Source organism: Mobula birostris, chromosome 17 (assembly GCF_030028105.1).
Source record: "Mobula birostris isolate sMobBir1 chromosome 17, sMobBir1.hap1, whole genome shotgun sequence".
Taxonomy (NCBI): Eukaryota; Metazoa; Chordata; class Chondrichthyes; order Myliobatiformes; family Myliobatidae; genus Mobula; species Mobula birostris.
The window spans coordinates 23,443,928-23,471,367 of record NC_092386.1 but is presented as its reverse complement, the minus strand read 5'-3'; the positions used below and the strand labels follow the sequence as shown (position 1 = coordinate 23,471,367).

At 40.0% G+C, this 27,440-nt stretch overlaps 1 long non-coding RNA gene across 1 annotated transcript; it reads left to right on the top strand.

The window, feature by feature from the left end:
* Positions 1 to 194: 194 nt before the first annotated feature.
* On the top strand, positions 195 to 27,440 carry LOC140211379 (uncharacterized). The gene is made up of 4 exons (XR_011889440.1): positions 195 to 508; positions 891 to 961; positions 17,224 to 17,306; positions 25,321 to 27,440. It is a non-coding gene; the product is annotated as an uncharacterized lncRNA (long non-coding RNA).

Genomic DNA, 27,440 nt, shown 5'->3' with positions numbered 1-27,440 from the left:
TGCTGGAGCCTCGCGCCGCCTGATTGACAGCGAACGCCACTTCGTACCTCGCCCTTCAAGGCTAGCAACATTCCAAAATAGAATCCAAGTGACGTCATCGGGCCAATTGAAGGCGGAGATAGGCTGGGCTGGGGAGTTAAGTTAGGTTGAACGGCGGCATGTTTCGTTTTCTGCGGCCTGATTGGGTGTTTTCCCCAGACTGGAGGAGTTCGAGTTGATTATTAATGCAGAGTAAGCAGTCTCGCTTTGCAGCAGTATCACTACCACCACTGAAGCTCTGGATTAAAGCCAGCAAGATTCAGAATTAGCTCATTGTTCAATACAGTCCAACTACGGGCACTGGGGTAGACAGTAAACCAGAATTTTTGGGAGCTTTTCAAAAGCTGAGTGTACTTCATTTTTGGACTTGAGTAATTACTGCACATTTGGAAAAAAATGCTCCCTATTTGGGAGCTGCATGCAGATCTGTATGTAGACCGAAGCTGGAGTGGGGCAGAGGGCTTTGTCTGTAAGTATTGTACCACAAAGCGATCTGTTCTGCAGTTCAGTCTTTAAAAATTATATTTAAGAAAATCGATTTAGTTTCTGTTTGACCAGCGTAAATGACTAGCGTGATAAGTGCTGTGCAATGCATACAAGTATTCTTTTGTTCTTTTAGTCTTGCAAACAGTCTTTGAATCTAATATTACAATTTTTTCCCCCATTTAGCCTTTGCAGACGTGTTTTAAGACGGTTGAATTATACACAGATCTTGTCTGAAAATGAGAGCTAATTTTCTTAGGATATAGATGTTTAAAGTCATGAGGTTAACGATGTGCTTGAAAACAGTGTTCCGTACATTGCAAACAATTATATATTTTTTAAATTGACTGTTCTTTCCCTTTTTATAGCTTGTTCCACCTTAGGAACTGAGGTGAGCTGCCCGACGTCCCGCCTCTGCCAGAAAAGCATGCAGATAAGGGTAAGGTTTGACCGTTTCTGACAAAAATGTGCAGCAATCATTTGGTAGATAGCTGGTTAATAAATCACCAAAAGGAGTAAAATGCTTATTTGCACACTGCTGTAAACCAGTGCTTCCCGCTTGTTCGCCTTCGTGGAAAATACATGCGGTTAGTCGCGTTCACTAACTACAATTTAATGCATCATTCATGCAGATTTTTGATTTTAATTGTCCGGGCTCCTTCGGCAACGAGGAAAGTAAATTCATATAAAGAGATGAAGCAAAACCTGCAATCAATTTCACTTTCCAGATGTCCTTCTATTCCTTTAGAAAATATGCATTTTTTTCATTATAGCGAATATATTGCAGTTTTCCAAACGATATTCCAAAATGACCTAATGGGTAAAGTGCTTTCCCATTGGGTCATTTTGTAATAATTCATCCAACGTCTCCATATGATTAGAGAAACAGCATAGATCTTTGACTTGAATATGAATTCCTTATGCAGTATTTGGTTTCAGTGGTGCTAATCACTTGTGTTATATATTCCTTTTTTTTAAGTGGTGACACATCCCATTGTACTACGCCGAGGCGATGTTTTTGAAAAAATTGCCACTGAGTCAGAACGGGAGATTAGGGCGTATAGCCAAAAGCTTGGTCAGAGGTAAATTGTAAGAAGTGTAACGTGTATGAGAGGGACATTTAACAAAGAAAATCTGGAGCTTAGTGGTGAACAGTTAAAATTCGCAACATGGAAGGAGCCACAATCGAATCTTGAGAGCTTAATTGCTCAACATGTATGTCAAGAAAAGAGCTATTTGTCCCCACTAATCTGTGTTAGTGTTTATATTTCACACGGATCCCTTCCATTGTGTCTATTTTATCTCAACTGTGGGGCATGCAGATTCTCTTCTGAAATTTTCTTGACTTGCTATATTAGCCTTTTAATCATGCTACCATGATTAATTTTCTTTCTTATTACTTCATCCAATAAGTGTTATCATTGCAATATAGTTCTTTAACCATCTGTGATTAATCAGTATTAAATTATTTTTAAACTTTTGGCTCACCAACTTAGGGTAAATGAGGTCTTATGACTGACTAAATATGAAATTAAAATATTTGCTGTAGCTCACTGATTTTTTTCTGTGTCCTTGCACAAACTCTGAATTCATCATGCCTATTTTTGTTCATATTTACTTCACTATTGTCAAAAACTAAAGGTGTGTCTCTACGAAATCAAGTTATTCAAGTTTACAACTTTCAAATCCAGTTGCAAATAGGGTCACTGTTAAGAATGAACAGTGACAACCACAACAGCAACTTGTATTCATCTATCAGTTGAAGGTAATGAAGATGTTGGCTAATGATTTTGCTTGGGGACGCAGGGAGAAAGATGTGGATGATTTTTGAATTTTGTAAGAGTTTTGGACATAAAGATTATTTGTGCTAAAAGCATTAGTGTGTTGGAAATTTAATGACAGTTTTCTGACTACTATATTGCAATTGGGTCAGCTTTCCTGTGGGGGAAACTCTTTGGGATAGGTGGGCTGACTGGCCATTAAGAGCTACTTTGCCAAGTGTGTGGGACATCTAACTCGATACACATGTATTCTTGAAACTTGGCAGGGACAATTAAAATGAGACTACAAAAAGGGATGAAGAATTATAAATATTCCAACCTCACAGCTGTCTTTCTGAGTCACATTGAAAACTTTTAATGGGTGCTAATTTGTGGGGGGGGGGGGAGCTTCAAAGAAGATGACAGAATTTGAATTTTGTAGAGCTTGCAAAGTGTAGTGGTGCCCACATGCACTGCACATTATAGCTGTCTATGACCACACCACTGTGGTGCTGCCACTGCTATGATGAGTACACAATGCTGAAACCTCAGGGACAGCGGTAGCATGCTGCTCATGGACTTGAATCTACCAGACTGGTGAAGGCCAAGCTGGCCACAAAGGCCCTATATGTAAACAACTGTGTCACAGGAACTCAGTCAGGCACCATTAGATCAGGTGGCTGTAGATATCTGAAACAGTATCTGCTCTTTGCAGGACCTGACTTTCACATGTGGCCACCACTGGCTATCATGGTAACTGCAACCCTCAACCTCTGTCTTAGAACCTTCTAAGACTTTGCTGGAGAAAATACGTAGTGTCTTGCAGTTGGCTGCTCAAAAATGTTAGACGATAGTTATGATGCTTTGTTTGACAAGTGGCAAAGTTTTCTACCTGAGTGAACCTGAACTCATTTTTGTGGCTCTCACTGCCTCCTAGATGTAGCTGTCTTTGGTTGCCTGCATGTGTCGGGCAAAGTGCCCCTGAATCATTCACAGATGCTTATGGAAATCAGGGCATCTCATTCTATCAATGTACCCCAGTCTGCAATCACAAAAAAATGGATGATTTCCAAGCAATCTTTGTTCCCTAGCATCCATCCTTCCATACTTCTAAATAGGTTTGCTATCTAGCAGTGCAGAGGGCAGAGGTATTCCCTTTTCATCTGAATTTTAAAATAAAGTTGATTATACCTGTGAGGAGCCCAAACGATTGAGTTCTGAAGTGATTCAGTAAAAGCCAGATGTACTTTAAGTGACTCAGCAGCTCTGGAGCCACCTTTCAATATGTGCTGAAATGGTCTCCAGAGAAGTGGTCATCTTAGCCTGGCCCAGGGTCAAATGGAATGGGACCCATTCTCGGGGTTCCATGACTGGCCATTATTCGACATGCCAAGAGTTTGGTCTGAGTGTCTCGATCGTGTTCGGAAGCCTAAGAGGCGGGCAGATCGAGGGTCGGTGTCACGGCAGGAGACTCGTGTGTCGTCGGGGAGGCTGGAAAACCTTATGCTGTGGGCCCGAAGACCCGAGGTCTTTATGATCTTTGGACACAGAGCTCAAAAAAAGTGACGAAAGGGACTTTTAACATCGTAACCCAGCGGGTTGTGGTTATGTCTCCCGCTTGCTGTGAAAATGGGGGTCACCTCCCTCTCCCTTGCCAGGGGGAGAGAGAACCTGTGGTTTGTCGAATGTCAGATGAAATGCAAAGCCTTTGGGGTAAATTTGGTCTGCGTCTTTGCTATCACTTGGCTCATGCTTGTGCTCGGTAGCGGGTGCGCTTTTTGTTTTGCTGGTGGGGGGACTTTGGGGTTCTTGCGTTTAGCTGTCATTTATTCTTTGGGGCACTTCTCTGTTTTTGTGAATGTTCGCGAAGAAAAGGCATTTCAGGATGTATATTGTATACATTTCACTGATATTAAATTTAACCTTTGAACCAGACGGTAGAACTTGTTGATGCTGGGATGTCCGGATTGTCACCACTATCACCTACTCAAACTGCTGTGCCTAATTTGCATACCTTTCACTGCCTCTTCATTCAATTAAAAAAAACTCTACAATCTCTGCCAAATCAAAATGTTTGCATGTATTTTGTGCAAGCCCAAAGAAGTAAAACTAACTTATTGCATAAACCATCTCTGCAAATACTACAGTATGATTACAGATTTTTACTGTACTCCATTCAGGAATGCTAACAGTAGTTTTGCTGCGGGGATTGATAGATAGCTTGTAGTAGATTCTTTCTCTGATTGTTCGGAACTCCTGGCCTAGAAACCACAATCACCAGATTTTAATTGCATTAACAGCACTATGTATCATCCTAATGTTACTTGGAAAAAAAGTTGGAAACATCTACTGTTGAGATTACATCTTCAATTATGAGACTTGTAGAATTCCATTGAGGCTTTCTCCATGTAACCATAGTGTAAATGGTGCTACACTCTTGTCCATTATAATTCTTACAGCCAGAAGCATTTAGCTTAGTAGCTGCAACCTCAGAAGCTAACTCTTTACAGGACTAATGCGGTAATGCCTTTTCTGTTATAGGACAATATTGTAATGCTGGGAATATTACTACTTAGCCCAGTGAAGAAAAGGCCCCAGGGAAGTTTTATTGTGTGTAAGTGAACTATGAAGAATCTCCAACATTTCATGACAAGTTTATTTGGGATGCTTCTCTAAAGTATGAAGTGCAATCCATAAAATCTGCACTCTGGGGGGAAAAATCCCCAGGCCTATTCCTTTGGGCTGAAGGAAAATAGATGAAGTTTTCTCTGCTCAAATATGGAACTTTGGCAACCTTCTTAATATAGCAGTGAGCAGGAGATCATGTGTTGGGGTAGAGATTAGTAGTGGCAGCTAGGAATGAGGCTGAGTGACAGTGATGTGAACCTGCCCAAGCATAGTAGTCTAGGTACATTAGTAAATCTGTATTTGAGGTTGCAAGAGGTACTGGATCCTTGTGAAGACAAATGTTGAGAACAGTTCTGTGAGTGGCCAATGTCTGTTTGGAACCGCCTTCTCCCTGTGTTAGTTGTTAACTGCCTGAATGACCATCTTTGGATCCTTACAGCTAGCCAGTGTGTTTTTTTAATCCATTCGAATGTAGGATGTAAGAAGCTGTTGAATGAATAGGAAACATTCATGGACTGCAAACATGAAGAAGAGCTGCTATTTTATAAAGATGGGAATGAGGTGAGTGATTGTTGTTGACAATATTGAGGAATTCCCTAGAGGTGGAGATCTGTTCTCGCAAAGGAAGTTGGAATATAGAGTAATGTGGAAAGATTAAGTTGTTTTGGGGAGTGGGATTTGCAAAGATACAGTCTCAGAACATAATTAAATCTCTTCTGATTGGTATTGGTCTATTATTGCCACATGTACCAAGATGCAGTGAAACACTTGTCGTGTATACAGTTCTTGCAGATTAAATCATTGCACAGTGCTTTGAGCTCAAATAAGGTAAAATAATAACAATGCAGAATAAAGTGTAAAAAGCTACCAAAAATGTGTAGTGTAGGTAAATGACGAAGTGCAAGATCTCAACAAGGTAGATTGTGAGGCCAAGAATCTATCTGATTATACAAGAAGTCCGCTGAAGAGTCTGATAAGTGGGATAGAATTGTCCTTGAGCCTGGTATATGCACTTTTAGGGGTTTGTACCTTCTGCCTGAAGGGAAAGGGGAGAGGAGAGAATATCCATGGTGGGAGGGGTCTTTGTTTATGCAGCTGCCTTAATGAGGCAGTGAAAGTGTAGATAGAATCCATAAAGGGAAGACTGGTTCCTGTAATGTTTTGAGCTGTATCCATAATTTCCTGTGGGTTGTTGTGTTCATGTACAGAGCTGTTGCCATACCAAGCTGTTGTGCATCCAGACTGTATGAAAAATCATTGATTTTAAAAAAATAGGTAAGATACAATGGGGACATGCCAGATTTCTTTAGCCTCCTGAGAAAGTAGAGGTATTGGTAAGCTTTCTCAGCTTTCTTAGCCATGACATCAACATGATTAGACCAAGGCAGGATATTAGTGATGTTCACACCTAGGAACCTGAAGCTCTCAACCCTCTCAATATCAACACCATTTGTGTAGACTGTAATGAGGTTCACAGTGACACTGTATCCCAGAATAACTCTGCAACATAGGTTGCTGATGGACAATGTTACAGAGGACATGCGTTGTCTGTTACAGAGGCGTTAGAGTCAATTGAACACCAAGGTTGCAAGAAGTCAAGTTCAATCTGGTGATATTTGTATCCACCACCGTGGGTGAGCAAGATTTTAGAGGTTGAAACTTAAAATGGTTATTTTAGACTTAAATTGGTCAAGAAAATTTATTTGGCAGTTGTAAAAGTAACCCAGATTTGGTAGGTGGCACTGCATCCAAGTATCTTGAAGAGAGAGGTGGTGTTGAAGATGTGCTTGCAATTTTTTTTCAGAAGCAGAGAGGTTGTACTTTTGTGGAGACTGCAGATACTGATATCTAGAGCAACATACAGAGTATAGGAGAAACTCAAGTCGAGCAGCATCTATGGAGGGAATGCACAGCCAAAGTTTCAGGTCACTGCCATTCATCTGAACTGAAAGATAGAGGGGAGATATCCAGAATTTAAAAAAAAAAAGTGGAGCAAGAGTTGTAGGCCACAGTTTGATCTAGGTCAGATAGGGTGTTGGGCAGGTGGGGAGTGAAAATGGTTTCAAAAGCTGGGAGGTGATGGATAGAATCGAGAAAGGGTTGAAGATGATGGAATCTGATGGGAGAGTAAGGTGGAGCTTGGAATCGGGAGGGAGGTGGGAGGGTCAGATGGGAGCCAGTGGGAGGATGGGCAGGTGGAAAGGGTGAAGAAGGGGAAAGAGGCAGGGTGGACCAGGATGAGAGAGGACAGGATCAACATTCATGCCAGTAGAGGGAGCAGCAGATAGGACTCATGGCTAATGACTCATGACTCGTCGCATAGGCGGGGAATTGGGAGAGTAAAAGCAAAGTTTTTGAATGTGGTAACTCTGGAATGTAATTTGGCACAGTGGGAATGGTAAGGATAAACCAACAGGCTGCTGAACAGATGTTAAGTAAAAAAAAGCCTGTTCAGCAGCACCTCAAACATGTGAATGGGAATAAGATGGAATGGGGAAATTGATACAAAGATGCATTTGGCTGTGGAACAAAGAAACTGGCACTTGGCTTTCATCTCCAGGTTGATTCTAGAGTGATGAGTAATTTTGGGAGAACTGAGGCCTGATCGTATTTAAATTAATCCTGTCTAATCATGGATCATAAATTAGCTATGCAGCTGATATACTTATGGCCTGAACTTTATCGTAAGTAATTTTAGATGGTATATAGAGCCTTTTCCCCCCTCAACGTGTAACATCTTTGGAAAAAGGCACATTGTGTAAATTATTTAGGAAAATTTAGATTCATTTTAGAGTAGGTTAAAATGTCAGCACAACATCATGAGCTAAAGGACCTGTACTGTGCTGTTTTTGCAAAGTAAACAATGATAACAGATTAAAATCTCCTTTTAGGTGTTTGTTTACTGTTGTGCTTAAAATTATGCAGTGTTTTCCAGTTAATTGGGACATATCAGGACCAGCACATTTTGGCCTAATTATGCAGCTGCCCCAATTAGCTGGAGTTTCATGGAAATAGTTAAAAGGTATTTAAAAAAAAAGATAAACTGCCATTTAACTGAGTAACAGTTTATGTATTTAAATGAAATACAGAGCAAGTTAGAATGCCACCAATACCCCTACAATACTATAAAACTGTGTTAGTTCCTAATAATTGAGTGGAGGAACTCACTGCTGTTTCTTTTGATTGTAAATGAACAAAACAAGCACAGACATTTATTGCAGATAATTGACGGCCTTCATACAATGTTTTAGATGATTGCATCCTCCAAGTCTTCATTTTCATTGTAACATTCAAGATGATTGTCAATACCTTCATAATTCCTAATTTGTTGAGTAGTGAAGACTGGTTCATTTTCATTTCTGGCATCATCAAGCCTGAGTGCTTGAAACCGCAGCGAGCAAAACAGTTCCGACTTGTCTTGCTGCCTATTTCTCACCAACTATCAGTGAGGAAAAATCACTGCTTTTTGAACAGAACCATACACAACAGACGCTATTTTAAAAAAAAAAGACTGATGTCTCTTAAACAGTGTATTCTGTAAGGGTCATGCAAGTCCACGTGACAGATGCATGTTAGAAACTGCTCAGCAACAGTTTCCTGTCCTAATTAAGTGGCATAGTGTCCCAAATAAACGGGAGTCCCGGTTAACCAATAGCCTAATTAACCAGAATCCACGGTATTTGTTGCATTGTATAGCAACAGTTGGTAAAATGTAAGTTTAAGAGTTTGAAATGGATGTTGTTTCTCTATTATGATTTGAATGTACTTAAATCCCGCATGCCAAGCTGTGTGGGCCCTAATGCCCTTCCCTTGGACAACATCAGTGGCATGGAGAGGGGAGACTTGCAGCATGGGCAACTGCCGATCTTCCATACAACCTTGCCCAGGCCAGCGTCCTGGAAACCTTCCAAGGCGCAAATTCATGGTCTCACGAGACTAACGGATGCCTATAAATCCTGCATGGTAGACTATCCTTTACCACTCTTCTCACTTGTATGAAGTTAAAATATTAACTAGCCATCAACAAGCAAATTATTTTTCCATGCTTCTACGTTATGTAAAACACACCTACATATCTGCAAATACATTTCATGCTAGTTTAGAAGGACATGTGGTTTTCTTCTCTGAACAAGATTAAACCAATTGGATGTTTATGGCAAATAAAAATTAGAATTGCTTTAGTCCATGATTATACATTAAAAGACCAGTAATATAGCTGCTGTAATACAATTAGTTGACTTCTCTTTGTATTCATGAGTCATGCAAGTTCTTTTGGAAAATCTGGAGGATAGAATAAATTAGGCTGGTGTACCTCCTTCCTGCCTCCACGAGAGAAATACAAGTCAGCAGGATTTTATTCTGGTGGCATAGATGGATGTTATTAGCAAACAAGACCGAGGTTTGCCAAACTCTATTTTACCATTGTTATTATACTTCCAAGTGTGCAATGAAGTTGCAATAAAAATGGTTTTGATGTTTTGTAAAATTAATTTGTATTCTGTTCAGGATTAATGATTTTTCATGATTATAGAAACATAGAAAAACCTACAGCACAATACAGGCCCTTTGGCCCACAAAGTTGTGCCAAACATGTCCCTACCTTAGAATCTCTGTACCTACTCCTCAGCACCTTAAATCTGTGTCTTCTTGTGGCAACCATTACAGCCCTAGGGAAAAAGCCTCTGACTATCCACACGATCAATCATCTCAACATCTTATACACCTCTATCAGGTCACCTCTCATCCTCCGTCGCTCCAAGAAGAAAAGGACGAGTTCACTCAACCTGTTTTCATAAGGCATGCTCCCCAATCCAGGCAACACCCTTGTAAATCTCCTCTGCACCCTTTCTATGGTTTCCACATCCTTCCTGTAGTGAGGCGACCAGAACTGAGCACAGTACTCCAAGTGGGGTCTGACCAGGGTCCTATGTAGCTGCAACATTACCTCTCGGCTCCTAAACTCAATTCGACGATTGATGAAGGCCAATGTACCGTATGCCTTCTTAACCACAGAGTCAACCTGCGCAGCAGCTTTGAGCGTCCTATGGATTCGGACCCCAAGATCCCTCTGATCCTCCACACTGCCAAGAATCTTACCATTAATACTATATTCTGCCATCATAGTTGACCTACCAAAATGAACCACTTCACACTTGCCTGGGTTGAACTCCATCTGCCGCTTCTCAGCCCAGTTTTGCATCCTATCGATGTCCCGCTGTAACCTCTGACAGCCCTCCACACTATCCACAACACCCCCAACCTTTGTGTCATCAGCAAACTTACTAACTCATCCCTCCACTTCCTCATCCAGGTCATTTATAAAAATCATGAAGAGTAAGGATCCCAGACAAATCTCTGAGGCACACCACTGGTCACAGACCTTCATGCAGAATATGACCCGTCTACAACCACTCTTTGCCTTCTGTGGGCAAGCCAGTTCTGGATCCACAAAGCAATGTCCCCTTGGATCCCATCCCTCCTTACTTTCTCAATAAGCCTTGCATGGGGTACCTTATCAAATGCCTTGCTGAAATCCATATACACTACATCTACTGCTCTACCTTCATCAATGTATTTAGTCACATCCTCAAATAAATAAATTAATTAAAAAAATAATAATTCAATCAGGCTTGTAAGGCACAACCTGCCCTTGACAAAGCCATGCTGACTATTCCTAATCATATTATACCTCTCCAAATGTTCATAAATCCTGCCTCTCCGGATCTTCTCCATCAACTTACCAACCACTGAAGTAAGACTCACTGGCCTATAATTTCCTGGGCTATCTCTACACCCTTCCTTGAATAAGGGGACAACATCCACAACCCTCCAATCCTCCGGAACCTCTCCCGTTCCCATTAATAATGCAAAGATCATCACCAGAGCCTCAGCATTCTCCTCCCTCGCCTCCCACAGTAGCCTGGGGTACATCTCATCTGGTCCCGGCGACTGATCCAACTTGAACTTTCAGGTTGAAAGCTTAAGTATAATGGTTCCAACATTCCTCATGCAAAAATGAAAATGGTAATGAAGATCCCTTGATGCTGTATAGCTTTCTATCATTGATGAACCATTTTTGATGTGTAGAAATGTAGAAACGAGTTGCCTGTCTAGTAGATTATGAAGTGTTTTTTTAATAATGTAAGTGGCGCTAAGACACTGGGCTAATTTCCTTCTCCTCATAAGACTACAGAATCCTTTGTATCTAACTTTTTTTTTCCTTGCATTCTATTAGGGATTCTAAGGAATTTCTAATAGAAAATATGCCATTGACCTTGAGGGAAATTAAAACAGAAAAAGCTGTGTGACATCTGGAACAATTGAAAGCACGAATGCTTGTTTTTGAGACCTCACCTTGAATATTCAACAGTGCTCAAGGTCTTCATCTTAGTTGCATCTACAGAAGCCAGCGTAAGCATGCTGTAGCAAATGGAGTTGGTTGATGCATTAAGTATTTTTTAACATGCTGAAATATTTTGGGTTCAAAGACATGAAATTTTGGAAAATTACTCAAGATGAAAGGAACTTGTTCATTTTAAACCTGTAGTTTAAATATTGTTTTCCAGTCCTCAAAAGCAATCCAACAGAATCTCATCTACATTAATTAGCTCACCATCAAGGTGCATAACAACATTCCCTATCCCAATAGCATTTATTACCAGAAAGCGAAGGATGAAGCAGTTCAGACTGTCAAGTGTATTCCACTATTTAGCAAAATCATGAATGATCCACATTGACTACGTCCATCAGCTTTGGTTCTATATTGCCCAGTATTCTTGGCTAGTTAAAATTTCTCTCTCAATTTAAAATGATTAACTGAGTGAGGATTTACTGCTTTTTGACAGAAACTGTTCCAGATTTTTATATTCCTTTGCTAGAAGAATATGTATTTCTTAAGTTCACTTTGAAAGAGCTAGGCTTTGATCAATTGTTAGGTCTTTGTATGATAAAGGCTTGTACTAAATGTTCCAATGAAAAATCCAGATTGTGATCATTTGTTCTTCTGTGTGCTTGCTGTACAGTTTAATTCAGTATTTCAATTTATTAAATGTGAGCTAATTTAATCAAGCTTTCTATTACATTGGCAAGCACAACTTGGGGCATTCACCATAACTGTGAAGGTCAAATTGCTTCCTTTCACCTATTTGTATTATACATGGTATCAGGCCCTTTGGCCTATCTCATCCATTCTGCCTGTGTTGTCCAGTAGTTGGACAGTCCTCTCGCTTTGATGTCAACTAGCGTTTGTTAATTCTATGGGGAAAAATAAGGCTTAAGCTGCTTTGCAGCTCTGTGCCATTTGGCATTGCTGATCATATCTTAGGACAAAACTAATAGGGGAAAGTTTTTTTTTGTGATCCTAAAAGATGCTTCCATTTGGGTATCTATCATGGAAAATTATGGACATTCTCCTTTTGTTCTGGAAATTTGGGTGAACAGGTGAACAGTCCCCAAGATTGGGTCTTGAGATTACTTTGGTGGGGCCATTGTGGTGAGACAGCCAGCAAAAGATCCACCTGACCACTGTGAGTATGGATGAAAGATGGGAACCAGATATAAGAGGGCACTGAAAAGACAGTGGGATGCTTTGTCTGCAGGGGTGCAAGTGAATGCTAGTGATTAGGGAAGAGATGTCGTTTTTGAAATGTGACTTGTATTTGGGCAATATTTCAATAAGTTGTTGGTAACCTGCAGATTAACTGTATAGTTTTCCTTGGGTTAGATTGCTGTTCGAAAGCAAATCGGCCTATCAGTAGGAACCTCCCATATTAAAATATGATGCAAGTGGCCTAATATCAGTTCAGGGAAATTGGTCATTGCAAGAACATCTGTTTCAACAGAGATGTGAATTAACTGTCTGCCAAAGCTGGGATTCAGAAGGCCAGTTAACTTCTGAAAAATGGATGCTGAGCATCCAAATTTATAATCTATCCTGTTTTCCTCAGATAAATGCCTAATATAAATGCCACAAAACTGAATACTTGGTCAGATTTTCCACTGAGAATGTGTTCTCTTGAAGGACACATGCCTTTTTATGATCTGATCTGCACTGAAAATGTGACTAACTTTAATGTTACTTCACTCACTAAACTATAATGGATGTAAATTTTAAAACCACCTCATATGAAAGGCGCCAGAACAAATGGTACTTAAAATAATATCATTGTGTAGACTTGGAGTACAATAAATGTGAGAATATTCCACTAATTCTTTTCTGAATGTGAGAAGCTCATTTCTAATCTAACTCAAGATTTAGGTAAACCGAACAGAGCATTTACATTTTTGGCTCTAAACCAGATTGAAGACCTGCATATAAACGTTCCCTTCCACCTACAGCCTGAAACCATTTCCCAGGATGCTTAGTTATATTGGATGGAATCGCGTCTGTTCTTGTACTTGTCCTTGTTTGACCTCTGAAACTGATACCGTCATTTGAAAGGAGTGTTTTGCAAGGAAAAAATATTTTGCCTCTAAAAGAAATGAGGATAGGCCAAGTGTAATACATCATGGTTTCTTGCACAATATTTTATATAACATATGAACTGAAAACAATATTTTTATAGGTTTAGATTATCTGAGGAAGATGTGAAGGTATTGGGTTTTTTAATATTTGAGAAGCTTGTTTTTACTGCCTATCAAGGTTTTGGCAGATTTTTTTAAAGCAATGCCGTTGACACTCATTGAAATATTTAATTCTGTAAATCTGCCTAAATGCCAAGCTGCCAAATATATTTTGGATAAACTAAAATGGTGCAGAAGCTTAGCTACATCTGAAAAGTAGCACTTTGTTGGCCTGCTGTGCACAATCCCCATGAAGGTTAATTTGAGGGGTGCTCACAATTCAGTAGCCCACAAGGCAAAATGTGCCTGTGAAACATCCGGTAATACAATTTTAAGATCTGCCTTGCACCTGGCTCTGTAACCTCCTCAAGGCTTACAACTGTCAAAACTCTATGTTAGTCTGTATGTGGTCTCACAAATACTCTTTGTATCTGAAGCATAACCACCTACTTTTGAATTACTTTCCGCCTTATGAGACTGGACCCACAGTACAACTTGTGATAGTTTGCCTTTGATTACTTGCTGGAACCACACATCAGTGCCATCACAAAGAAAGCACAACAACACCTCTACTGTCTTAGAAGTTTGCATTGATGCAGTATGTCATATAAAACTCTGACAAAGTTGTATAGTTGCCCAGTGGAGAATATCCTGACTGGTTGCATCATGGCTTATTATGGAAGCACCAATGCCCATGAACCAAAAAGCTTACAATAACTGGTGGACACAGCCCACTCCATCAATGGCAAAACCTTCTCCATCACTGAGCACAACTACAAGGAGTGCTGCCACAAGAAAGCAGCATTCATTGTCTAGGACCCCCACCATCCAGGCCAGGCTCTCTTCTCACTGCTGCCATTGGGAAGTTAGTTCAGGAGGCTTGGATCCCACGTCACCAGGTTCAGGAATGGTTATTACACTTCAACCATTAGGCTCCTGAACCAGCGTGGATAACCTCACTCACATCGACACTGAACTGATTCCATAACCTACGGACTCACTTTCAAGGACTCCACAACTTGTGTTCTCAGTATTATTTTACTTTTTTTTAATCTGCACATTGTCCGTTTCAGTCTTTGTGTGTAGTTTTTAATTGATTCTATTGCATTTCTTTGTTAAACTGTGAATGCCTGCAAGAAACAATCTCAAGATAGTGTATGGTGACATTTACGTACTTAGATAAATTTACTTTGAACTAGTGCCACCTACATTCTTACCTCCACCTTCCTGACCTAACTGCACACAAAATAAGCTTGTGCATGTAAACTGCTTAGACCAACCTGATTCTCTTTAGCCTCCTTCTAAAACCCTCCACTGCTGGGCTCCTTGTCTGATCGTCATCCTAGGGCAGGGTTCCCAAACTTTTTTTTTAAATGCGTGGACCTCTACCATTAACCAAGCGGTCTGTGGGTCTCGGGGTGGGAACCCCTCACTGTTCTAGGCTGAAATTTAATTTCCCCCCGGTAAGCACTGATAAAGTTGAAGCTGAAGTTTCATCGTTAACTCTACATTTCTAGTTACTCCATTTTCTCATGGACCTGTCAACCATCCCAGGCTGAATTGCATTATGCACAAACCTGGCACAGTATAAACCCCAGGTTAGGAGTCTGACTCTGCAACCTTAAATGTTGACACTGTTCCCCATAATGAATGAGAGATTTGGAGAAGATGGTTCAAAGAATCAAAAGTTTCAATGGATCATTTTATTATCGAAGTATGTATGCAGAATAAAACTGAGATGTCTTCTCCAGGATAGCCAAAAGTACAGAAAAACCATAAAGTCGTTGAAAGAAAGACATCGGTCTCCCACCGCACGAACAGGAAAGTAAAACAAAAGCTCACAAACCTTAAGCACCCCAACCGTTCCCTCACACAAAACTAACAGATCAACCCACGTGGAGAAACAACAAGAACATCAAACCCCAAAGCCCCAGCCTGCCAGTTGCTAACAAGAAAGAGTGGGCGAGAGCATGAAGAAAGAACACAGAACTGAAAGAGGCCAAGATGAACTACAATCCGATCCATAAATCTCAGAAGTTCAATAGCATCTCTGAGAGAATCGGGGCCCAGTAGCCCCATCCGAGGGAAGTGACTCAAAGCAGCGGCCCCTCCAGGGAAAAATCCCTGGAAACATGACCTCAAGCTACCTGTTTATATGCCAACGTAACTGTGTAGAGAACTATTACTACAGCAGATCCTCTCTGACTTCAATTCTTTGTGCATTTGTATCTCAATTTCAGATTAGGCAACAATGCACGACACTAGTGATATTATTTCAACCAAAGTTTTACTGCTATAGCACTCACTAGCAACTGCAGTCCTCACCTTTACTACACTGTCCCTATGCTTCGTCAAGCAAAATACTGCCCTTCGTATTTTTACTTATTCAGGCTTGGAGATAAGTGGTGGAATGGCTGCAGCAATTTTCTGGAATGAACTTCTAATATAACAATAATAGTTTATTTTTCTCAAGAATGACTTGTATTGATAGAGTTTTGCTTGTTTAAATTTTCTGTGCAAATGCTGATAAACCAGCTTGATATGTAATTTAAACAGGAAGTTATCCATATTGTGTTTAAATTTATTCTCAGGGATGTGAATGTTCCTGGTTGGTCCAAAGTTTTCTGTCAATCCTTAGCTGACCCTGAACTAAGAAACTTGATACGTAAGCATTTCAAAAGCCAGTTACAAGTAAGCCCGTGGATATGTATTTAGGCCCGATGGGAGAAGACAGCAGAGTTCCTTCCCTGATGCACGCTAATGAACAGGTGGATTTTTACACCGATTAAGAGTTTAATGGTCACCACGCACTTTATTCGGACTTGAATTTGTAATCTCTAACTGCTGTGGTGAGATTCAAATTTGCATCTTTGTTCAAGTCTATCAGGCATACTCTTTGCAGGTGCGGCATATTTTCCATATGCTAAGTTTGTACCACTCCAGTGAGCTAAACAATTGTCTTTATCGCTGTTTGCACTTGTATCAAAACACTTGCTGAATGCCTTTCTTGCTAAATGAGGTAATGGGGCATTTCCTAATGGAATTTTTCTTAGCATTTCTATATTTTGGATCCATTAAGATTGTTTCATGAGTTAATTTTGACTACACATGAAAAGACAATGCATACAAAGTACTATATTTCCAAATTAATGAGGAGATGTACTTTATGACTTTTATTATTTCTTCAAGCATAACAATGTTTTAAGGTGTCGGGTGCCACTTGGTGAAAATTATTATTGTTTAGATTAGTATCTTCTCCACTTGTGAATTTGTTTTTTTTTTTTTGCCAGTTTTATGGAAAAGACCTAAATAGAAAATCAGAACTACTGGTAGATGCACAAGATGAGGTTGGAGATGCTGCGATAATGGTGTCTCAGACGCCGTATAAAATGAAGTGTGCGATGTTTAATGGAATTATTTACTTGAAAGAAAGGATTCTTATCTCTTCCAAACATGAATTGTTTTAATTTGCCTATATTGACGTTTTCAGTATTCCTGGATTATTTTTAAAAATATTGTTGCTTCATGTTATCCTCTCTCTAAAAATGAATGTTTAAATCTGATAAAATCTGAACATGAGATGTTTATTACTTCTCAGTGTTCCAAAATTTGTATATTGTGCTAAAATGTGTATATTATTAAATTTTATCATTATGTGTATTAGCTGTTCTTTCCAGTTGTGGAACATGTCAGTTTTTTTGCTTTTTGCTATTATTTTGTTCCTTCAATAATACACTTGCCCTTTTCTCAGGACTGGCAATGTTTTGACCTGGTGTCACCCATCACATCTGGAGACTGCTGAAGAGCAGCCACGAGGATGGAAGTGTTCTCTTGGTAAGAAATCTAAGTGTAAACAATTGTAGTTGTCGTTTTTTTGGATGTGCCATTTAATTAGCTGTGTTTTGTTCGGATATTGCCAAACAAGGCAGTCCCCAGTGTAAAAGAGCTATGACCTAGAGATCTGAGTAATTACAGGCTGCAGATAAATGCAATTTTAAAAAAAAATCTGAGACAAGAGACAATTAATGCTGGAATCTGAAGCAAAAAGACAAATTACTGGAGGAATTCTACGAGGCAGGCAGCATTTGTGGAGGGAAATGGATAGTGACATTTTGGGTCTGTTTCCTTCCATAGGTTTTTTTTGCTAAAATAATTGATATCAATTTCATTTGGCAAAACTTATAAGTTTAGTTGACACATCAGTTAACTGAATTAAGTTAGTTGTGCTTAAATTCATTTGCACAAATGAACATTGTAGTAAGATGCTTTCTTGTATACTTCCATGTATTCTTGTGGTAGGTCAGAAATTCAGCAGTTCTCTTCATTTACAAGACTAATTTTGGGTGATTGTGTAAAAACATCAGTTGCCAGTGGTATCTTTTTTCATTTATTATTTTTGTTAATCAAAAGAGGAGTTCAATATACCATATATCTCTCAAAGACTAACAAGTCATTTTGAGAGCTTTCTGATAACATCATTCATGAAGGTGTTGGCGCGTGGCCAAGTGGTTAAGGCGTCGGTCTAGTGATCCGAAGGTCGCTAGTTCGAGCCTCAGCTGAGGCAGTGTGTTGTGTCCTTGAGCAAGGCACTTAACCACACATTGCTCTGTGATGACACCAGTGCCAAGCTGTATCAGCCCTAGTGCCCTTCCCTTGGACAACATTGGTGGCGTGGAGAGGGGAGACTTGCAGCATGGGCAACTGCCGGTCTTCCATACAACCTTGCCCAGGCCTGTGCCCTGGAAACCTTCCAAGGCACAAATCCATGGTCTCACGAGACTAACATGCCTAACTCATGAAGGTATTTGGACATAAACCGAAGTGGATCAGTAATTGACGCAATTTCATTGTCCCAATAAAATAAATAAACCTATTCCATTTTCTGCTGTGCACTGAGTGACATTTGAGTTGGTGATATACCCTGGAAGTTCATTGCCAGGGGCTTGCCCAGCACTTGCAGCAGTACAAAGGAAAATGTTACTGCTAAACCAGACCAGAATGTCTCAGGATGGGTGATCAAAAACAACCATTTTTTAAAAATCTGTATGATTTATTTTAACTTTATATGACCACAATTTGTTTCGGGGAAGAGAGTTTTATTATGTGCGTCTTTAATTGACTTCCCAAAAACATTTTGTTTCCACAAATCATTGAAATCTGTACACGTGTGCAGATTTTTATTCTGTGTGTTATCCATTGAAATCTGACTATTACAATGGGTGCTATTGAGGACAAGATTTCCTCAGCTACAATTCCCTAAACAAGCTCATGTTTATCTTTCTGGTATTAAAACCTAGTACTATACCAGTGTAAAAAGTTATACTTTCCATTTGAGGAATCAAATATGAAATGGAAGCATATGGGATTTAAAATCCTTTTTTTTTCAATTTTTTTTTAATTGATTTAAAAGAATAAGGATAAATACAAACCAGAGGGGGATCCTTTTAAACTGAACATGTTTTTGCAGCTGGAAGAGACTGCACAATTTCTTTTAGATGTTAGCCCAGATTGGATTGTTATATATTAGCTACAACCCCAAAACTTTGTTTTATTATTTATTTAGCGATGCACCACTAAATACTGCTAAACACAGCATTTCACTAACCACTCCACTGTGACGCCCGTGATTATTGAAGTAGGCACATTTTCACTACAGTTTGTACTTTTCCTGCAGAGATTATCATTAGATGGTCAGTTATTATAAGAGAATAGAATAATTCTGTTAATTCAGAAAAACGTCAAACATTTGGAAATCATTCAATGAAATTGTTTCCCAATTTACACTCATTCCCTTCAAGATGACCCCAGGTTATATCGATGATGTTGTGTCCCACAACATCCTAGGATGTATCTCAGCATTATAAGCTGTAGCACAGCTAGTGACATCCAGGAATAGTCTGGGTAACAACCAAGAACGGGTTGGTGATCACTGGAGAGACGGTTGACAGCTCAGAAAGACGGCAACCCAACCTGCATTTTCCGAGAAGACAGGCTTACCGATGTATACCCCCTGGGGAGCCGGAGAAGGGTGAGGAGGAGAGCACCCCACCGGGATGGACCCAAGAATGTCGACCTGTGTGAACAAATAACCGATTAAGAGTGTGAGATGCATTTGTGGCAGGGTCAGTAAGAACATGCGTGGTCTAAAAATGCATCAGACCAAAATGAAGCACCTGGAGCAGGAGAGGGCAACACAATGTAGAGGATTCATTCCTGGTGAGATGCAGGAGGATACCAGCCCTGAGTCACCCCATAGTGCCCAGCACCTCCAAGTGCCAAAAACTCCCAGAGTAGCAGAACACCAGCAGGTTAAATGGCCTCCAGCAAGCCATCGGGGGAGGGGGGAGGGGCTGACTGCAGTTTGAGGAAGACATAATGCATATCACTAAGGCAATAGCCAAGGGGAATGTTGACAGATGACTCTAGATCATGTCAACTATCATTGCATTACTGAGAGATTTAGCTTAGTGGAGAAGAAAGCCATGAAAGCCCCCTACATGATGAACTGTAGGGCAGCCTAAATACACAGTCTGTGTCAAGTGCTCTAGTCCCTGCCTAAGCAGTACTGGGGAGGGGGTCACAAGTGAAGAAGAGAAACTGCCACTGATTGAGTTCAGTAACATTCCTAGAAGTATGCTTATGATACTGAGTAAGGCAGAAAGGCATAGAAGACTTGGGGGAGGGGGGAGGGGGGAGGGGTGGTGGGAGACAAAAAATAAGCTGCCTTTATCGCGAGCCCCCATCGATTCACCAAGTAGCTGCTAGGACAGAAGCATAGTGGGTACCGTGCGTGCTCCAAACAAGAGATGGATCTCTACCTTCAGAACTCCCTCAGTGACTCGGAGGGAGTGAGAGCTAAGAGACCACAGTGCCCCTAGTAAATTCTCCCCCCTCCTGCAGTTGAGTTCAATGGCAAGGAGATCCTGGAAGTAGTGAGAGCAGCCAGAGCTAGGTCTGCCCCTGGTCCCGGTGGAGTACCCTACAAGGGGTACAAACACTGCCCTAAGCTCCTCCAGCTGCTTTGGTTAAGGTAATCTGGCGTAGGGGAAAGGGGCCAGCGGAGTGTGCAGAGGGAATCTGGATCCCCAAAAAAGGAGAACTCCACATACTATTATTATACCCCGAGGGGTCTGAAACGACCCTGGTGCCATGGCACACAGGGCAACCAATGGCGAAAGAGCTGCAGTTTGCTTCAAACAGGCCAATCGATGACCAGCATGATAGAAGCGGCTTTCGACCGACAAGTAAGCTAACCCTCACGTGGCACCTACAGAGGTGGGGTGTAGAGACTTTACTGGCTGCTTGCTTTGCAGAACCTCCTCTCCCCTTGGCATGACAGGGGCTACAAAGAAAAGAGGCATCAGGACCGTCACAGAGGCTGCTGAGCGAGCCTCAAAATGGCTACCGATCAAGAGGTGTGACCCATGGATCAGTACTGCTGGGACACAATCCAGGGCCTGATCAATGCCGGTTGGGGTCGCCTGGGCGACAGTGTCTGATGTTGAAAGACCCGAAACACCCAGTGACTCCAGGTTACATCACTGACGACGTGCCCCAACACATCCTAAGATGTATCTCAGTATCACCGCCTTTACTCAACAGTGTAAATAGTGAAACCCATTTTGGCTGGTTTAAAGTCACTCCTGAAAGCTCTTCAGTAAAGAAATAACCAAACAATGGTGTTTTTGTACATTTCCCTAATCCTTTTTTTGGGGGGGGGGGGAGAAAAGGACAATAAATCCATTAAGATAGCTTGAAACTAAAGAAAATTCGAGCAGTTTTTGAATTTCCCATAAACTCAGTAAGTTACTCTTTTGAGTTTTCCTTTCTCTAGTCCCCTCCCCCAGCGCAGCACCATACATGAAGTTATTTTTCATTGGCTGAGGGAGGTGGATACACTCTGCTACGATGGGATAGACACTGTTACTGTTTTCCAAAGGCCGGGCAGTGCACAGCTTCCTACACTGAATTCAGCATAGCGAGCAGGGACAGTTAGCATCCAGTACATTGTCCTAAACGTTTGAAAGGGAAGAATTTGTTCTGATTTTAATGATTAAAATAAAAAAATACTTCTTGCTGTGACAGAAGGCCACACCAGGAGAACTTCAGTGTCTTGTAACTACTGTGTGCAAGATGCATGCAAGTACCTCCCTTACTCTTGAACCATTATTTCACTGACTCACTCCCTTACTTCGCAACTCCAGTACGAAATGGATATTTGTTCCTTGTATTGAATGCTGAGGAGCCTCTACATAAAAACCGTCCACACTGGAAATGAAGCCAGGGTCCGATTTCAGGATGGTTGAGAGCTGAAATGTGGCTCGATTAAAGAGTATGGTGAGGATGGGGAAGGTTGGAAAGCAGAGGTCTGAAGCCTCTGACTTTGACCACTGTCTACCAATTTATATGAAAGATCAACTTTAATCACCATATATATTTACATAGATTAAGAATGAAGCTTTCCTTTGTTGGAAAATGGAAGCAAAATTGTCAGGAAATTTTGAGAATCCTGCCTCCATTTACAGCTTGGAAGCATTACAAATTTCTCAGATTAATGAATATATGAGATTAACTTAAAATATATTTTTGTGACTGTGTAGTTTACTGATACCTTATGTGCCTCGTGCTGTGTATGACTGTATTGCACCTTGGCCCCAGAGTAATGCCATTTTATTTGGCTGTATTCATGTACGGTTGAATGACAACTGAACTTTAATTCTCTATTTTCTGACATTCGAACCATCCAGTACACAGCCAACTATAATTGGTGTGGTCTGTCCTTAAATCTTTGAAGTGATTTAACGTGACATCTATCATTCTACACATCCAGAAGTCTTTCAGTCCAAGAGAGCTCAGTGATTCAAAGTGCAGCTCCTGCTGTTATTTTAACAAAAAGGATTGTAAAGTTTCAGAAGGAAGCTGGCTCGGCTCCACAGGGTTTTGCTAATGGGAGCTATTGCAAAAAATTATGGTGCTGTGCCAGGATACAAGCTGGGAGATTGATTGGGATACAATTGTAATTTTTTTCTTGGCACAGCTGCTTTTTTTACCTATTGTAGGTAAAGATTTGCAACAGGCCAAGTTATTTCATCACAAAAGATCACCGAGCTAAACCACAGAGAATGTAGCATACTGTGTTAACTTTAGCATGGATTACTTTTCTAAACTTGAAGATTTCTTTTCAACTTGTTATTAAAAGATAGTCAATATTCTGGAATAGCAGGTACTAGGAAAGCATTGACAAGAAGTTTGGGAAATGTTGTCAAATAGTGCCTCAGCATTAGTGTTTTAGCATGAGTCACTGAGTCTTCCTGAGGGATGTTGTTTCACCAAAAGAAATCTAACATGCTCTCACACAAGATATTTTTATAATCATTGGGAAAGTTTCCCTGTAATCAACATTCTGGAGTATTTTGACTGGACCAACACGGAAACAGACAGAGCCCAACCATTATACACAGCCAGGACGAACCAGTCAGCTGTCTAGCACACCGTTCCTTACCTGTACAGTATTTCATTTCAGGCAGCATTTAGCATAGCAGTTAGTGTAACAATATTCCTTCTCCAACCCTTGACCTTCCCCATCTACCTAGCTTCACCTATCACATTCTAGATAGTCTCTTTCCTTCTCCCCTCCGCCCCCACCCAATTTTTAAATTCTGGCCTCTTCCACTTCCTTCTCAGTCCTGAAAAGGGATCTTGGTCCAAAATACTGACTACTGTATCTGTTCATTTCCATAGATGTTGCTTGACCTGCTGAGTTCCTTTAGCAGTTTTGTGTGTTGATTTGGATTTCCAGCATCTACAGACTTTCTTGTGTTAAAACACCAGCAACCCAGGTTTAACTCTGTCCCTGTCTATAAGGAGTTTGTACGTTCTCTCCGTGATCATGTGGGTTTCCTTTGCGTGCTCCAGTTTCCTCCCACATTTCAGAGACGTATGGGTCAGTAGGTTAATGAATTTCATGGATAAAATTTGTCAAGGTGGGCTCATTGGGCCAGAAGTGCCTGTGGCTGTGCTGTATCTCTAAATAAAACAAACAAAAAAATCACTACCTGTGTTGTTCATCACCACCTTACCTTCCAGCTTGTTGCCTAAGGACAAGGGCAGCATGCATATTGGAAATCCAGTTTCTTGACAAGTCACACACCTTCCTGACTGGAAGGCAGAACACCATTCCTTTCTGATGACTGGCTGGGTCAGGATGGAAACCAGTATCTAACAGGGCAGTGGCAGGACCTTCAACTTGCTCACTACCAAGATGGAATATCCTTAAGACTGGCTTGTTAAAGACAATTAGAAATGGACAGTAAATGCAAGGGCTGCCATTTACAAATCTCTTCCTGCCATTAAGTGCTGAGATATGAACAAAGGAGAACAGAGGATTCCTAGCGCTCACAAAACGCTGGAGGAACTCCTCAGGTCAGGCAGCATCTATGGAGAGGAATAAAAGTTCAATGTTTCGAGCCAAGACCCTTCATCAGGGTCTGATGATAGATGCTGCCTGACCTGCTGAATTCCTCCAGCATTTTGTGTGTGTTACTCTGGATTTCCAGCATCTGCAGAATCTCTTATGTTTATATAGAGGATTCCTAAAACAGTTCAGAGGGAATAAGCAAAATTATGACAGATAAATTAGCTCAACCAATGAAAGGCGAACTCTCAAGTTTTTTTTTAAAAAAGGGACATGCAATTAATAAAGTAGTTATGTGATGTGAGACATTTTAGGATAAAAATAACAGCACTAACTAATTCCTAAATGGAGGAACACTTGGTGCTCAGAAATAACAAGAATTTGTTTGGTACCATTGACAGGTTACTGGATGAACAATAAAACTCAAAGGGGTACGACGTTCTGTATGAGGAAACAAAAAGAAATATGAATCACTGATTTACACAGAGATTGAGATGAAGGCTGAGAGGCTGATAGAATGTTAGAAATGAAGGAAGTCAACAGACACGAGGTCGATGTAGAAAAGTGGCATGGAGGTTAAAACAAAAGTCAGCAATGATTTCATTGAATAGTGGAGCAGGTACAAGGGTTTCAACGGCTCATTTTATCTCTTATTTCTTGGTTACTTTGGCTTATGAAAGCAGATTTTTTAATTAGTTCTGAATTAAAGATCTTAAGAAATAATGAAGTTACTGGCACTGACAAATTAGACTGTAGCACCAGAACAGGCCCTTCAGCCGATTTAGTCTGTGCCAAACTGTTGTTCTGCCTAGTCCCATTGACCTGCACTTGGACCTTAGCCATCCCTTCCCCCTCCCACCCATGTACTTGTCCAGACTTAATTTAAATATTGCAATTGAACCCACATCTATCACTTCCACTGTCAGCTCATTCCATATTCACGTCACCCTCTGCGTGGAGAAAGGTCCCCCGAAGTTTCCCTGAATTATTTCACCTTTAACCTATGACTTCTAATTCTCACCTCACCCAACCTCATTAGAAAAAGTCTGTGGATGCTGGAAATCCAGAGTAACCCACATAAAATACTGGAGGAACCTGGGTCAGACAGCATCAATGGAAAGGAATAAAAGATTCTATCAGGCTGAGACGCCTTATTAGGGTCTGCTTGCATCTACCCTATTTGTTTCCTCTCATGATTTCTAATTCCTGTTATCAAATCTCTCATTCTCCTATGCACCAGGGGAATAAAAGTCCTAGCCTATTCTATCTTTCCCTATTGGATAATTTGTGCATTTTCTATGTTGTGGTGACTCTGAAAGTAAAATTTAATCTTCAAGAAATACTGTGTTTTTGAGTCCTGTTTTTAATATTTTAGTATAAAAATCTTTTAAGAAGTTATGCTGTTCATTATGTAGTGTTATATTTTCATTACAGGAGATACTTCCTACCATCCACCAGGAAAAGAAATGGTTTCAAGATGGGGAACAATAAAACTGAAGTCTTGCTTGTGACTCCTCCAATGGATGCAGATTTATATTTTGCTGAAAGAAGATGGAGTCCCTCTTTTCTTTCAATCATTTTCCTTCCATGTGCTTTGACTTGGTGTATGGGTCTTGATGAGGTGGCACAGCTTATAAGTTTGGTTTTGTTTATTTTTTTAACTTTTAGATTAAACAAATTGAGGGGACTCTGAACCTGACTGATATATCATGGATAATATTACAACAAACAGCAGTTTTACCAAACTGGAACACTAATATGTACAAACTGTGAACAACAAAGCAACCAATACAGGTGGGCCTTCAGGCCTTGTCGTACCATGCAACATATTGTCTTCCATTATTACATTGGAAGTGCATAACCAAAGAATTTCAACTTCTACATGTCACTTTCTCATCATTAATAAATAGCATACAAAGGCTGAGAGTCCCTTACATTTTATTTCTATGTATTAAGCTTGTTAGTTCATAACATGTCTGAAATCTTCAATTGCCTATGTAACCTCATATTTTAGCTCTGTAAATTTTATGTATAGAAATACTGTAATAGTACGTAATGCATTGTTTCCTTGTGGTAACTGATAGAGGTGCTGCCACGGGATATGAGACACTGATGAATGGTGCTATTTTGGATTTTAAACATGCTCCTTGGCAAGGTAGCTCTGATGGATTTTGTTTTTTTTTAATTTTTATTTTCTGTTCTGAGAGCATATTGATGCTTTTCTGATTGCTTTCATTTTTGGACTCGAGTGACTTGCTTCTGAATGTTTGGTGGCTTTCATTTTGGATTTATTAGGATAGGAGCAGTACCTGTTGAATGGAGAGTTGAATTGCAGCATACTTGACGCATGACAGTGCCTGAGAGAAAAAGGGGACAATTACAGCATTGCAATCTTACCTTTTTTAAATTGCTTTCTCCCTTTAAGCACTTCTTTAATAGCTCTAAGAAATCTTAAATCTTTTTTTAAAATACTCAACTGTGAGTTGAGATAGGCACTTTGATGTTTTGAACAATGCCATTAATAGAGGAAGTCTGCTAAACATGATAAAATAAGTTGTAGTATCACAGTAACATCAAAATTGGGTAATTGAAAATAGTAAAGTGATTGAGTCAAAAACTAGCGCACATCCATGGAATATAATATTTTCTCTGACTACTTGCTTTTGGAAGGTCTTTTGACATCAAATGGGTGGTGGAAAAGATTGCCAAAGTAGGAGACAGAGAACCTAATCACTTTATTTTTGGAAGGTCGTTTCCCTGTTGGAACAATTTAATAAATTGGAGACAATATTTTTCACAGTTATCACTAAGCACCAAGTCAACCTTGTCTAAGAGTAAACAAGGCCGCATTAATCTCTGATGCTCTTACACTTCTGCGGGTAAACAATTATAGTTTCAAAGGACATGTAAAAATTAATTTATAGAAATCTTTTGACCTTGTAATATTTGTAAACTCAAAGGATTAAGCAGTCAGTTTAATTTAACATGAATCTAATTAATTGAGTATCTTACCATGGAACAAATGATACAGTGTTCTTCTGATTTTATTTTCCATTAAAGAAGCTAGACTTAATTTTTGATCAAGAACAAAAAAAAGTGAAATATTTATTATGAACAGGGGAAAAAGTAGAATGAAAAGGATGTTTGCTATTTTGTGTTTGCTCCCTTTTAAACTAAACCATATAGTACCACCAAATATGAGATGCTGCTGTGTTAGATATGGTCTGAAAGCCCACCTTAAGAAATATTTTGATGTCTCTTTAGCTGTTCCTTCCATTCAAGCCTTCCTGCTTGTTCTAGACTATTCCAGTTTCTGACTGTTAAATGCTGATGCATGTAATCATTATTTACTGTGTTTAAACATTATTTGATTAGAGGTTGTGTAACTAGCAAAGTAGGTCTTTACTAGCATTTTGCATATGTATAAAGGTTAGGCTTTATGATAAAAGTACATGTTTTGCTGAAAATGTGCTCTTCAAATGTTTTACTGTAATATCACATATACCCAGTGTATCACTATTTTGTGCTTACTTTAGTAGAATTCAATAAATATT